Below are 15,215 nucleotides of genomic sequence, written 5' to 3'. Positions count from 1 at the left end.
TGCCCGGGCTCTGCCGGCCGAGCTTGCCCCGGACGGGGCGAGGTCCCTGTCCGCCGCCTCCCTCTCCGTGAACCTACTTGCTCTTTATTTTCTGCACGGGACTTAATACCTCAGCGTTTAGCATGTGGGGACTGGAAACCATTTCTGAAGGCAAAGTCTCCCACTTAAAAGAGTGGTCATTTGATTAATTAATTTTATGAGGACTTAAAGTGAACTTGGAGTGGTAGAAGGTGGCACAGGAATACTAATAAAGACTGGCATATCTTCAAAGAGCAGGAACACGAACTATATGAATACAAGATTATAGTGTGGATTTAGAAAGGGCTTCTAGAGACGTCAAAACATTTTATAGACTCGTTAATTTTCATAACAGGCCTCTTTGTTAGGTAGCAAAGAATTATGCACATTTTTAAAACAAGGAAATATTCACCGAGGTCAGCAGAGTCAAAAATAGGACTTCCTACTTTGCAATTCCCAATAGGGTGCTTTGCTTGGTCGACTAATTTGGCACAACTTGCCAAGTGTTGCTCTCTGACCCATCCTAGCATTACTATTTTGTTTTCCTCGCTTCCCTTTGTTTGGGTTATCCTTGGCAAAATCGATCTCAACACGTGTAAACGACATGATGTAAATTCTGGTATTTTGTTTGCTTGCAAAGATATTGTGGTGGTAATTGTTTGTCCAAATACGCAAGGAACGAATAGTTTGCTGAATAGAGAAGTATTTATTTTGTCTTGAAGAGGGTAGGTAAATGGTGATTTAATTGAAGGCCCCTAATGTCTGGCCAGAACGAAGAAAGTCATTCAAGTCTAATTTCTCCCTCAATTACCCAGACAACTTGATGCCCTCTTGTTCTTTAATAAAAATTTCTGATCATTGTAACCTATTGTTTGATGACTTTTTCCAAGCCAATGCACTTTAAATTACAGGATGTCATTGTATTTAAATTGTTCTAAAACTTTCATTTACGTTACAGTAACAACGAATCCAATGTAAGCCACACTCTATTTAAATGTTGGCTAATCAAGGTAGAATAAATGCGCTCCAAGCCACTCAGTAGAAGTAGGACTTCAGGAGTGTGTTTAGCACGTTGGTTTGATTTTTTTTTTTTTTTAAATGTATCCCGCTGGGCAGCGGAATTGCCAGGAGAAGGAGGCCAACCAATTAGAAACAGACACTCCTTTCTCTTGGTTTAGTCAGTGGATATTGGGCCCAATTTCAGACCTCCCTCCAGGCCTCTTGCACGGGCATAGTGTGAAATAAATATATGGCCCCTTAAAAATATGGTTTTGAAGACCTGGAAAAGGGATTATGATGTGCTACGTGGGAAATGACTACCCAGTAATCATACCCGGACCCAATTGTTACCAAAAAGAGTTGAAGGAAAAAAAAAAAAAAAAAATCACAAGATGTTTCTGTAATGGGTAATTATCATACATGATTAAAAGTAAATTTTAATTATGAAAACATTCGGCTTGTACATAGAGGTATATGTGGTAAAAATCCATTAGCCTTGAACTTGTCCACCACGTTTGGCCCCTGTTTTCAGCCTTTGCCATGTATGGCAATAATATTGATGCGGGTCTCTCTGCTGAGGTTCTTGGTTGCAAACAATAGGAGCCAGTTCAGCTCTCTTAAGCAGAAAGAATTTACTGGAAAGATATAGGATGGTTCTCAGAATTGACACAAGCCTGAAAACAAAGGCCAAAGGTAGTCAGGCCAGGGCCCCACCACTGGTCACAGCAGCCACCGTCAATCAGATGCCACCTCCACTGCCTGGACTCTCATCTCTCTGACCTCCAATCTGCTCATCACTCACTCAAATTTCAAAGTTGGCAAAGCCTAGGTGGCATGATCATGCCAGGGGCTCCCTGTGAGCAGAGATTCCCAGCTTATTCTATGGGTGGGTTATAGAGGGTAGCCCTTGAACGCCTGGAGCCCACAGAGCTGGTCTTTCCCGGCCTTGAGCAGCCTCATGCATTCATGGAGTACTTTACACCTCATATTCATTTTCTTTTTTTTAAAAAAAATTTTGTATGTTTATTATTGAGACAGAGACAGAGTGTGAGCAAGCAAGGGATGGAGAGAGGGAGACGCAGAATCGGAAGCAGGCTCTAGGCTCTGAGCCGTCACGGGGCTCGAACTCACGAGCTGTGAGATCGTGACCTGAGCCAAAGTCGGACGCTCAACCGCCTGAGCCACCCAGGCGCCTCTCGTATTCATTTTCTATGCCTGGCATGACATGAAAAACGTTAGAACACACTGCCCTAGTGGAAAAAGGGCCACTGATGCCCAGAGTTGAAGATTTCCCAGGACTAGGAAAGAGGGTCAGACACTGGCCAGCCAGTTTCAGGAAATACCCGTGACAGTATCCTTCTAGGTACTGGAAAATGTGACGGCCAAGTATGCCGAGATCCAGAGTATGGCTTCAGGGTCTGTATTGGTTATCTACTGCTGCTTGGCAAATTACCCACAAAGTTAGCGGCTTAAAGTAACAACATATAACATAGTTTTAGTGGGTCAGGAATCTGGCCCAACTTAACAGAGTCCTCTGTGTGAGAGTCTCTCAGGGGCAGTCAAGGTGTCAGCTGGGCGACCCTCCTCCCAAGGCTTGACTGGGAAAGGCTCTACTCCTAAGCTCACCCACCTGGTTGATGGCAGGATTCAGTTCCTTGAGGCCATTGGACTAAAGAGCCTCAGTTCCCTGCTGGCTATTGGCCAGAAGTGGCCCTCAGTAACTTGGCCCATGGGCCTCTCCAATAAAACAGCTTGTGTCATCAAAGTGTGCAAGCCAAGAAAGCAGATAGCAGCGAGACAGAAGTCAGTCTTTTGTAACCTACCTAATCACAGAAGTCCCATCCCATCATTTTTGCCATGATCTATTTTTTCAAAGTAAGTCGCTAAGTACATAAGTCACTCTAGGTCACTAGGTGCAGCCCGCATTCAAGGGGAGGGGATGATTCTAGGGGATGAACAGAGACTTCAGAGTCCAAGGCGAGGTAGACAAAACCTAATATGAGGAGGATTTGTGCGCTGTCTTGGCCAGGCCAGGAAGGTGGTGCTGGCTATGATCGCAAACCCAGAGGTAGGATTCCTACGGCTGAGGGTTCGGGGTGAAAAGGGTCCGCAAAATCACTTGGAATAACACAAATGCACCATTTCATATTCATGCGTGACTAGAATAGTTACAATTCAGTGTTCATTAATAACACAAATGTGAAAACCCAAAAGTTATTAAATGTAGAGGAAACTACATGTTTTATTAATCGGTTCTAGAAGGATTTGAACAAAAATTGCAATTTTGGCTTAGAGAAGCTGAGCTAAGAAGTTAATCTATTATCAATCTGAGTTCCCTCTTAATTTTTCCTTCTGCTTTTTCTAGTCTCCCGGAGCTCCTCCTTCCTTTGTCAAAACTCGCATCTCTTCCCTCCGTGTTGATTTCTGCGTCCCCTCTGTTTCCTGGTAGTGCCACAAAAGCGCATGCAAGGTGGCGAATCAGCAGGGAGCAAAACTTGCTGTAAAGCTCTGATCTGGAACTTACTTCCTCTGCACTGTCTCCCTCGGTGCTATTGAGTAGGGGCGATCAGGTTCTTGATGGAATCATAAAATGAGAAGCCTGCCCCCGAATTTCCCTGAGGTCCAGACAATGCACCTGCGAGCCTAGGAAAAACCTACTGGATGCTAGATCATGCAGGCAGCCCAAGGCATGCTGGTTTGGTCCGTTTGGGCTCCTAGAATAAAATACCACAGACCAGGTGGCCTATAAACACCCAACGTCTACTGATCACAGTTCTGGAGACGGGGAAGTCCAAGATCAAAGCACCTGAAGATTTAGTGGCTGGCCAGGGTCCTCTTCCTGGTTCATAGACGGCTATCTTCTCTGTGCGTCCTCACCTGGCCGAAAGGGCTAGGGAGTGCTCTGGGATCTTTTTTATAAGGGCACCCGGTCCCATTCACGTGGGCTCCACCCTCGCGACATAATGATGTCCCGAATGCCCCACCTCCAAATTCCATCACATTGGGGGTTTAAATCTCAACATCTGGAGTTTGGCAAATAGTTAGGAGGGAAGAGACAGGTGAAAGGAAGACAAAAGACAAAAACAGAAAAAATAGGCGAGAAAGAAAGAAAGAAAGAAAGAAAGAAAGAAAGAAAGATGGGTCCTCAAAGGGCAATGGTAGATAGTTCCCCAAAGTGCCAAACATCCCTGAGGTCTATAACTTGCCTACAACTGTGGGTTAGCCCCCTATCTTCCTGGGATATGGGCTGCATTGCAGCCATCATTCATTGGGTATCTATTACATACAATACACAGCGCTAAGCAGCACATGGGCATCTCTAGCAAAGGAGAGGGGAGGTGTGGGGGAGAAATCTTAAAGTCCTTGACTTCGAGGAGTTTGTCGTTGTGTGCGAAAGAACATTGCTTTTACATAACCAATTTTTCAGGTTGAGTAGGAAAAGTGCTGTAATAGAGACGGAAAGCACTATGGCTATTTTTCTAATATCCCAGGAAAAGTAATTCTCCAGCCAACCCATTGTTGTCAGTAAAATGAATTAATTCTTCGATCCCAGTTTCTTTGTACGTAGGTTACCACACAGACATAATTAATGCACATATTTTTTTTTATTGTAATGGCCCTCAAAGAAGGTGCAAGGTGTAATTTGCGATCTAAATACAAGAAGAAAGTAATTTAGTGAGGCAATTTATTTTGCAATTCACTGTTTCCTTCATCACGGCTGTATATCACTTTATGCTCAGTAATTAATTTCTTAAACTTTTTTGTTTGTTTTCCTGAAGTGCCTTTAATGATATGCGAGGAAAAATATGCCAGGCAATATGTGAGGCTTTTTAAAATCATAATATTTCAAAGATGTCAGAACATCTGTATTTTCTCAAAAGATTTTTTTTAATGTTGTATTTATTTTTTGAGAGAGAGAGAGAGCACAAGCAGGGGAGGGGCAGAGAGACAGGGGGAGACAGAGGATCTGAAGTAGGCTCTGCACTGACAGGCTGATGGCAGAGACCCAGTGTGGGGCTCGAACTCAGGAACCGTGAGATCATGGCCTGAGCCAAAGTCAGACACTCAACCTACTGAGCCACCCAGGCACCCCTAAGGGTTTTATTTTTAAGTAATCTCTACACCCATTGTGGGGCTCGAGCTTACAACCCTGAGATCAAGAGTCACACGCTCTACCAGCTGAGCCAACCAGGAGCCCCCTTTTTCCTTTTTTGTTTTTAAAAATATTTTATAGAATATCTGTATTTTAAAATTTTTTTTTTTCAACGTTTATTTATTTTTGGGACAGAGAGAGACAGAGCATGAGCAGGGGAGGGGCAGAGAGAGAGGGAGACACAGAATCGGAAACAGGCTCCAGGCTCTGAGCCATCAGCCCAGAGCCTGACGCGGGGCTCGAACTCACGGACCGCGAGATCGTGACCTGGCTGAAGTCGGACGCTTAACCGACTGCGCCACCCAGGCGCCCCTAGAATATCTGTATTTTAAAAAGCAGCGTAAACGGTTTCAAATACTTCTTTAGTAGTTTTCTGCCTCAGCTGAAATCAGTTTACTTTACAAATATTTAACTTATATAAATAGATACCAGTTATTTAAAGGAGTGGCCTTAGCTGGGAATTACTGGCCTGTCTCCTGCTGTCACCAACTGTCTCAGCCCCTGACATGTGCTTTGTGCCACTATCCGAAAATTTCCCACAGACGATTGATCTTCAGCATTTTTTTTAAATGCTTGGTTTTTTGTTTTTTGGGTTTTTTTTTTTTTTTTTTGGTTTTTTTGAGAGAGAGAGACAGAGAAACAGAGTGTGAGCAGGGGAGGGACAGAGAGAGAGGGAGACGCAGAATCTGAAGCAGGCTCCAGGCTCCGAGCCGTCAACACAGAGCCTGACACGGGGCTCAAACCCACAAACTGTGAGATCATGACCTGAGCGGAAGTCAGACGCTTCACCAACTGAACCACCCGGGCGCACCATGACCTTCAGCATTCTTAAAAGATCAAAGACCTTTCTAAATCCTTACACTCCAAATCCCACCGTAGCATAGCATGCCACCCTATAAAACACTCTAAGCATAATGAGAATCATCGACATGGTTAGAGCACAGAAAAGCTGCACTAACATGTGGGTGTTGGGGTGACTACTCAATGACCAGGTTCCTATTTCCATGTAGTGCTCTCACCTCATCGCACATGTGATGCAATCTGTGCTCGGGCAAAATTATGAACCTGAATTTCGTCAAGAGTCTTCCGGGATGCCTCTAAAGAGCCGAGACTGTGGGCGTTCAGAGTTGAGTACAGTGCGTAAGTGCTGCCCTGGTTAGATTCCTCAACGGTGCAAGGCCCTCTCTATCTTGGTGCGGCTGTGCACACACATACACACACACTGTAGTTGACCCCAACATAAGCACCCCAAAAGATGTCCATCTGTGAACCTGTGAACGTGACCTTATTTGGAAAGAGGCTCTTTGCAGATATGATTAAGGACGTAATGAAGTAATGCCTGGATTATTATGGAGGGCCCTAAATCCAATAGCAAATGTCCTTGTGAGAGAGGCAGAGGGAGATTTCAGACAGACCCATGAGGAGAAGACGCACACAGTCAGAAGGCCATGTGAAGACGGAGGAGGGGAAAGGGAACGCCAACATCCACCAGGCAAAGCCTGGATCTACCCTTACAGAGATGGACAGAGTACAGCCCTGTCCGTGCCTTGATCTCTGGACTTCTGGCCTCCAGAACTATAAGAGAATAAACTCTGGGTTGTTTTTTTTTTTTTTAATTTTTATTTATTTTGCGAGACAGAGAGAGAGAGACAGCATGAGTAGGGGAGGGGCAGAGAGAGAGGGAGAGAGAACCCCAAGCAGGCTCCGTGCTGCCCGCGTAGAGCCCCACGCGGGACTCGAACTCACCAACTGTGAGATCCTGATCTGAGCCGAGATCAAGAGTCAGACACTTAACCAACTGAGACACCCAGGCGCCCCATAAACTTCTTTTGCTTTAAGACGCCAAGTTTGCAGTCATTTGTTACGGCAGCCTAGGAAACTCATGCACACATATACTTCAAACTTATTAGGTTCTGGGGGGAAAAGTTGTACCAAGTCGTTAAGAAGATTAAGTGTACCGGGTACTGTGGAAGCTAGCGTGATCCATTAACACATTTCCCCCATCAAAATTGCAGTGCTTCTTACTGGAATGTACTTTGCCATACGATTCAGAGCTCACGTGTCATGTTAATTGTCTATCTCCAGAAGGCAAATCTAAGCTCACTACTTGTCTTCATAATTTTATAGCTTAGCCTCATTTCTCTCTCTCTCTCTCTGTCTCTCTCCTCTCTCTCCGGGTTCTGAGTTCCAGTAAAGGAAGGGGTTATAAGCACTTTGGTTTGATGGAAAAGTAATTTTATGACTGGGGTATGAACTGAAATGGCTCTTCCATGGGTCAGAAGCATAAATGCTGTAAAACTGCCTTAAGGACACTATTAGAGGGTCACCTTGGCTGCCCCAGCTCAGAGCTGTTACTTTTTAACCATGAGATGCCTAATGTCATGTGTATCATGCTTTAACGACTCTTGAAAAATCTGACCCCATAAGGATAACTTCGTAGGACAGGTCAGTTGTCCTATTTCACGTTTCCTAGAAGCTGAACCTGAGATGGGGTTTCTTTGTTTTTTATTTATTTTTTTAATCCCAGTATCATTAACGTACAGTGTTCTATTAGTTCAGGTGTATGTGCAATGTAGTGATTCAACGATTCTATATATTACTCACTGCTCATCATGATAAGTGTATTCTTTTTTTTTAATTTTTTTTTTTAACATTTATGCATTGTTGAGAGACAGAGAGCGAGCAGGGGAGGGGCAGAGAGAGAGGGAGACACAGAATCCGAAGCAGGCTCCAGCCTCTGAGCCGTCAGCACAGAGCCCACAGAACTCACGAACTGTGGGATCATGACCTGAGCTGAAGTCAGATGCCCAACCGACCGAGCCACCCAGGCGCCCCATGATAAGTGTATTCTTAATCCCCTTTATTTCACCGATGGTCCCCCCACCTCCCCTCTGGTAACCACCAGTCTGTTCTTTATATCTAAGAGTCTATTCTTTTTTTTTTTTTTTTTTTTTTTCAACGTTTATTTTTGGGACAGAGAGAGACAGAGCATGAACAGGGGAGGGGCAGAGAGAGAGAGGGAGACACAGAATCGGAAACAGGCTCCAGGCTCTGAGCCATCAGCCCAGAGCCCGACGCGGGGCTCGAACTCACGGACCGCGAGATCGTGACCTGGCTGAAGTCGGACGCTCAACCGACTGCACCACCCAGGCGCCCCTCTAAGAGTCTATTCTTATGTTAGTCTCTTTTCTCTCTGTTCGGTGAGATGGGATTTCCGATGCACGTGGTTTTTGAGACAGTGCTCTCAAGTGACATCTGTGAAGGAATAAGGGGAGCGGGAGAGGGCAGGGGAAGAAGCCAGGCAAAGATGAGTGTCCAGCGAAGTCTGGCTTCTGCCTGACCCCACAGGGAGCTCTGAAGTGTGTGCGATGCTGCAGGATTGCCCCATCTCGGGCAAGAGTCCAGGATTTTTATAACTTGTATTCAGCCCTCATTAGCTGACCACCTCCCTCCCTGGGGGAGCATAACATCCTGGCATCTCTGGGCTAGGAGACTCCCTTCAGGCAAGGGCAGTTCTCTGGAGAAGGATGTAACGTGAACCACTGGCAGCTAGTGCTCCCAGCAGCCTGAGATGGGTGAACCGGCTGGTGACGGATACTGGTCAGGGTAGTAATCGCATTTAGGGATGTGTGTGCTCTGCTCCAAGCTACATTTCTTTTTTCTTTTTTTTTTTTTAACGTTTATTTATTTTTGAGACAGAGAGAGACAGAGCATGAGCCAGGGAGGAACAGAGAGAGAGAGGGAGACACAGAATCGGAAGCAGGCTCCAGGCTCTGAGCTGTCAGCACAGAGCCCGACATGGGGCTCGAACCCATGAACCGTGACATCGTGAGCTGAGGCAAGGTCAGACACTTAACCTACTGAGCCACCCAGGCACCCCACATTTTTTTAATGTTAATTTATTTATTGAGAGAGAGAGAGAGAGAGAGAGAGAGAGAGAGCACATGCATGAGTAGGGAAGGGGCAGAGAGAGAGAGGGAAGGAGAGAATCCCAAGCAGGCTCTGCACTGTCAGTGCAGAGCCCGACACGGGACTCGAACTCACGGACCGTGAGATCATGACCTGGGCCAAAATCAAGAGTCAGACACTTCACCGGCTGAGTCTCCCAGGTGCCCCACGGGTGATCATTGCAACGAATACACCTGCCAGAAGAGAACTCGCTGAAAGAAAGCAAACAAACAAGCATGTTTGCATTCCCGAAAGGCTGGAAATTCACGTCTTGCAAATCCTATGAGGAAGACCTCATCAGCAAACACTTTCAACTTTCAGTAGGAGTGATCTAGGAAGAGTGTGTTTTGTAGAGAAATCTGTTTTTAGGATGCCTGTGGGAGCAACCGCACAGTTGTGAGTTTCTGCTGCCACGCTCAGTGCCGACCTCACACCGTGTTTATTTTCGTGGCCTGCATGCCTTTTTCCACTCTCTGTTGGCCGCATGAATGTCCGTCTGTGTCCGAGGGGTTTATTTTAGTCTGTAAGGTCCTGGTAGACACAGGTCACATCTATTTTTTGTTCTCTATGTCGCGTGTTGCACAATTTTCTGCTTAATAACTACTTCTTGCTGATGATGCACTGTAGAGACGTGACTGTTTGCTTTGTGATGACGGCAGTGATGTTTTACTCAATGACTTACCCAGGCTTTAACCATATGACTCAGGCACCATCTAAACAGGATGTGCACATCCAGATACCTCCAGGAGCCAGACGGCTCATGTAGAAGAGTCACCCAGGTTAGGTTTAAAACCATACGGAGCCGTGGGGACTGTCACAGGTGGAGAGTGTAAAGAAATTCGAATCGTAATGTTTGAAACAGTACGCGGGCCAGGCAAAACATCTCTCTGTGGGTCAGATCTGGTTAGTGGGTCACCAGTTAGTGGCCTAGAGGCAACCCTGAGCTCAGAGCCGGACATTCGGGGCCAATTACAGATGTCCTGGATGTGCTCTGCCGTCTCCCATCTGCCTGGTTCACTGAGAAGCCAAAAAGTGTTGTTACTTGCCTCCACCTACCTACCATCGGTGATTGGGGACACTAGTTTTTTCAGTCACGCCGCCCTGCCTGTGGAACGAGATCTAAAGAGCCTGATACACTTCCCGGCTTGCCAGGGAAATCTGAGTCACAGGTGCCCCATTTACTCAACACAAGCAGGAGAAACCCCTTCAAAGAGCCCACTTCCTGTTATAATGCCCCACATCCAGTATGTTCTCCTTAAGTACTTCCCAGTGCTACACACGGGCTAGTTTCAAACTCTTCGATTCCAGGTCTTTACGAGCACCTCGTGGGTTTCATTCTCAGAAGGAAGTTTTTCACAGCTTGATTACGATGCCCAGATTACACGTACTAACAGCCAGTGTTGGCAGGAACGTGGAGAAGTCAGAACCCTCACACCCTGCTGGCGGGAATGTAAATGGGGCGGCCCCTGTGAAAAACAGTCTGGTGGTTCCCCAAAAGGTTAGGTATGCATAGAGTTACCACATGACCCAGCGATTCTACTGCTGTGTATACACCCAAGAGGAATGAAAACATGTCCACACAAAAGTCTGTACACAGATATGCATAGCAGCATTACGCATAATATAGCCAGAAGGTAGAAACAACCCAGATGCCCATCAATGGATGAACAGATAAATCAAAGGTAGTATATCCATACCATGGAACATCACTCAGCAATAAAAAAAATAAAAAAGAAATGAACTAAATGTCTCATTCCTTATCAAACTTTTAATTCACAAAGTTATTTATGTATCTATCAACACATGACTTCCTATTTATTCCATCGGTTCATAAATCACCACTATTATCGTTTATTTTGATGCTCAAAGTACCCGTGGTTTGGCTAGTGGGTCCTTTTGACACATCTCTGTCATTCTTTGAGCATTTTCTTACTCTCCGGCACAAGATGATGCTCCAGACTCGTCTTGTACCTTCCACACTACAGCCTTGGAATGAGTCATTTCTCCAAGAAGCCATGGTTCCTTGTAGTTGGAAATGACGTTGGAAGAAAATCTGGGCACTAGGTATATGTATTGCTATTGGAGTGCTGTTGTCCTTAAGCCTTCTCAGTGAAAGCTAAGGTACATGCACTACACGTAACTAGTTATCAATTGCTGCGTAACAAATTTCACAAACTTAGCAACTTAAACCAACACCCAGTTATTATCTCACAGTTTCTGAGGTCAGGAATCCTGGCATGGATTAGCCAACTCCTTTGCTTAAGGGTGTCACAAAATGTCTGTTTGGGGTTGTGATCTTATCTGCAGGTTCGGTTGGGGAAGGACCCCCTTCTCAGCTCATGTGGTGGCAGAGAGCCTCAGTTTCTCAGTGGCTGTTGGCTGGAGGTTGCCCTCAGTTCCTTGCCCTGTGGGCTTCTCTACAGAACCACTGAAAACACAGCCGCTTGCCTCATCAAAGCCAGCAAGGGAGAGAGAGTCTCCAAGCAAGACGGGCATTACAATCTTATGTAACATAAGCACGGAAACGACATCCTATTTGCCGTATTGAATTGGTTAGAAGCAGGTCATAGGTCCTGCCACACTTAAGGGGAGGGAATTACACAAAGGCATGAATACCAGGAAGTGTGGATCACTGGGGATTATCTTAAGAGCTTGCTACTACGATCACCTTATGAAGTGATAGAGGCAAGGGGGCTATCTTGTAGTCCATCTGCCACAGTATGTATATGCATATGTACGTCTTTGTTTATATTTCTATCTATCTCTCTATCCATCCGTCCATCTAGTCTATCCATCCACCTATTCTGTCTTGCAAACCATGCTTCATACTATTTCACCTACTTCCAATGTAACCTCACACCGTTCATTTTCGTTTTCTTCCTTTCCGTATCTGTAGCTCTCTTTTCCCGGCGGTGAGAAACCTCTGTATATTTATTTGATCCGTTCCTTACCTCTTCTGCCACTCCTTCTCCATTACAGATGCTTTCCTCTCTGCTCGGGCTCCGATATCCTGTGTCCGGCTGCCCTCACGTGAGGATGCCTCTGTCATCGTGCTCACACCCCGACGCACACATGGAGCCACCCTGTATGTGGATGCCCTCTCACCCTCAGAGGCCCTACCTCCCCTTTGCATGGTGGCCCTCTTCACCTTGCTTCAGATCTGACACACCACCGCTAACCCTCTCTCCCGGCACCAGGGATGTCCCGCCCCATCCAACGCTTCAGGTCTGAATCATTTGGGATGAAAGGGAAGGGAAAGGAAGGAAGAGAGCACATTTCCCTTTCATGATTCCATTTTTCTCCTCGTGAAATGCAATTCATCCTCCCCTCCTTCCAAAGTTGGGAGAGTAGGTACAAAACATTCCCTGAACAGATGGCGTAAGACGCAAGTGACTCTTCTATAAATTTGCAGCCTATTAGCTGGAGTGGAAGGAGCTCTAATGGGCGAAGCGGCAGCAAGAAACTACAAAGGAAGGACAAAGAGCAACAAGCAGGCACAGCTCTCTCATTCTACTTCTGTGCTTTGTCCAAGCTCATCTGTTTTCCAGTCTGCAAGGCCCACTTTTCTGTCCTTTGCATTAGTTCAATTCTTCACTCGAGGGCCAACTCCCAGGCTTCCTTCTTCCACAAAGACCCTCCCTAACTGGATTCCAGCCATTTTATCCCCTTTTAAAATTCCAACCCATACTCACGTCTTTGTCACCACATTCTAACGCTTGATTCTATATGACCTCGTATTGATCGCTAGTTCGTTTATGTACACGCGTCTTTTCTCCCGAACTAGAGAGTGAGTTCCTTAAAGATGTACTTCACTGTGCCTAGCACATGCTTGGTGAGTGATTGAAAGCAGCCACTCTGTGTAGGCACATGAAATCAGGCTGGAGGGGCGCCTGGGTGGCTCAGTCGGTTGAGTGTCCGACTTCGGCTCAGGTCATGATCTCGCGGTTCGTGGGTTCAAGCCCCACATCGGGCTCTGTGCTGGCAGTTCAGAGCCTGAAGCCTGCTTCAGATTCTGTGTCTCCTTCTCTCTCTGCTCCTTCCCTGCTAGCTCTGTGTCTCTCTGTCTCTCTTTCTCTAAAAAATCGACATTACGAAAATTAAAAAAGAAAAAAGAAAAAAGAAACCAGTCTGGAAAGGGACAGATGGGAACTTACCTCGAAAAGCAGCCACTAGGTGGTTCATCTCTTATCCTCTTGTTTAGTTCAGTGTCTTGAGTAGAAGGCACGCTCAGCGTTGAAACGTTCAATAAATATGGACTGAATTATAACTTAGCGCATACAGTAACCACAGTTCTCCAGAATACGCGGGCCCCAGAAGCCGTGTGCGTTGTATCTCCCCGACTCCAAATGGATGGCCAGTGACATCCATATAAAGGCTGAGGCATTGCTTATTTATACCCCTGTTTTTCTGGATCCTGTATGTAACACAAGCCCCACAGTTTAGAGGAGTCTCCCTGAATGCGGATGCCCAGATATATTCACGAACCAGTTGAAGAGAGGGAGCAAAGGGTGAGATGTTCTTCGGATACAGAGTCTGAGTTAAGAAAGGCGGCTTCCTCGGCTGCCAAAGAAAGCAGTAAGATCAATTTCCAAGTGGGACGTGTACCCTCAGCCTGTTGTGTCACGGCCCCGTTGTTTAAGGGCGTTGCTTCTTGTAGATCCTTCGGAGCTACTCAGTGGATGCAGCTACAGGTGACTGAAATTTCAAGCTTATTTATCACATAACTCAGAGGGTCTGTCCGATAATAAAACCCCTAGTAACTGCGGAGGGAGTAGATGTTAGCCATCATCACAGAAGGTTCACTAGCTTGACCAAAGTCACTAAAAAGCATCAGACCTGGCAAATCTTGGCCTTCTGACCAGTACCCCTTCCAAGAGCCCTCGTGGGTATTACTGTTATCTATTTGTGGGTTTTTATTTATTTTTTATCTTTTGCATGCTGGGGTGCACAATGAAAGATACCCCAGTGGCTGGCTTTGGGGTGTGCATCGTGGGGTGGTGCATCATCAAGCCTCCGCTAATCGCCCTGATCTAAGACCCAGCGAGGCGACACAGCCCCAAAGCGGAAGCTCATGCGATCCCAACACGCGGTCCGCCCCTCACCGCCGCCGCTGGGCTGACAGTCCCAGATCCGCTCGGCTGGACACGGCTCCTTTAAGGGGTGGAAGCACGAAAGAATGCGTGCAGGCTGCCAGAGCAACATGTGAGCCTGGTGAAGAGGATCCCCAGCTGGGAGCACGTGAAGAGGGTGAGGCGACACGTAAACAGCGCTCTTTCTTCTTGGCAAAAACAAGGGACAAGAGACACCTCGGAGGAGATAGAGATGCTATTTTTAGATGCCGTGGTTCTGGCCACTGGTAGAGGGTTTTCCCACCAAACTTAAAATTAGGTGTGTTTTTCTTTTCTTAAGCGGAACAACATTTGAGTCTCGTTCTAGAAAGCAATCGGATACACACACCTGCACCGCTGGCCCATTTCGTTGGCCAGGGGGCTAGCTGAGGAGATCGAACGAGCATTTTGAGGTCCTTATGTGTGGCAGGGACCACAGTGGTTGCCTCTGAGGCTTCTTAGTTCTCCTGAAACACTGAAGGGAAAGGCGGCAGCGTCTGAGGTCCCGGGTTAGCCCTGTAAGGAACGGCCCGTTGAGGTTGCCCCTGCCCTTGCCCTTTGAGCGACTAGACTACCATTCGAAATCGACATACTCTCATGATTAGGAAGAGACCCCACGGAAAGGGAGCTGGACAGCAGCAGCGGGTGTAAATCGACGGGCCAACTCAATACCTGTTGGAAACGCTCCCCACCTGGGAAGCTGAGCAGCTTATTTATGCTCAAGAGACGTTCTGCGTCGAATTCTTTCGGTGAGCCACTACCCCCAGTTATTTTGGCTAAACATCTGCGTGTTCAGTTATCGGGCTTGCTTCGTTTAAGTTCCACCTGCGTTTAATCAGACGGTTGTTGAACAACACCACCAACAATTGCTTTTTCATTTGCCGGGCTGGGTAGGTGGTGGGAAAGGGCTCGAACGATGGAGTCAGACCTACCTATAACCCACTTCTGTCCCTAAACAGCCCCAACTTGCAACAGACGGGTCGGCGAGC

Source organism: Prionailurus viverrinus, chromosome B2 (assembly GCF_022837055.1).
Source record: "Prionailurus viverrinus isolate Anna chromosome B2, UM_Priviv_1.0, whole genome shotgun sequence".
Lineage (NCBI taxonomy): Eukaryota > Metazoa > Chordata > Mammalia > Carnivora > Felidae > Prionailurus > Prionailurus viverrinus.
The sequence above is the reverse complement of the archived record's forward strand: the minus strand, read 5'-3'. Positions refer to the sequence as shown.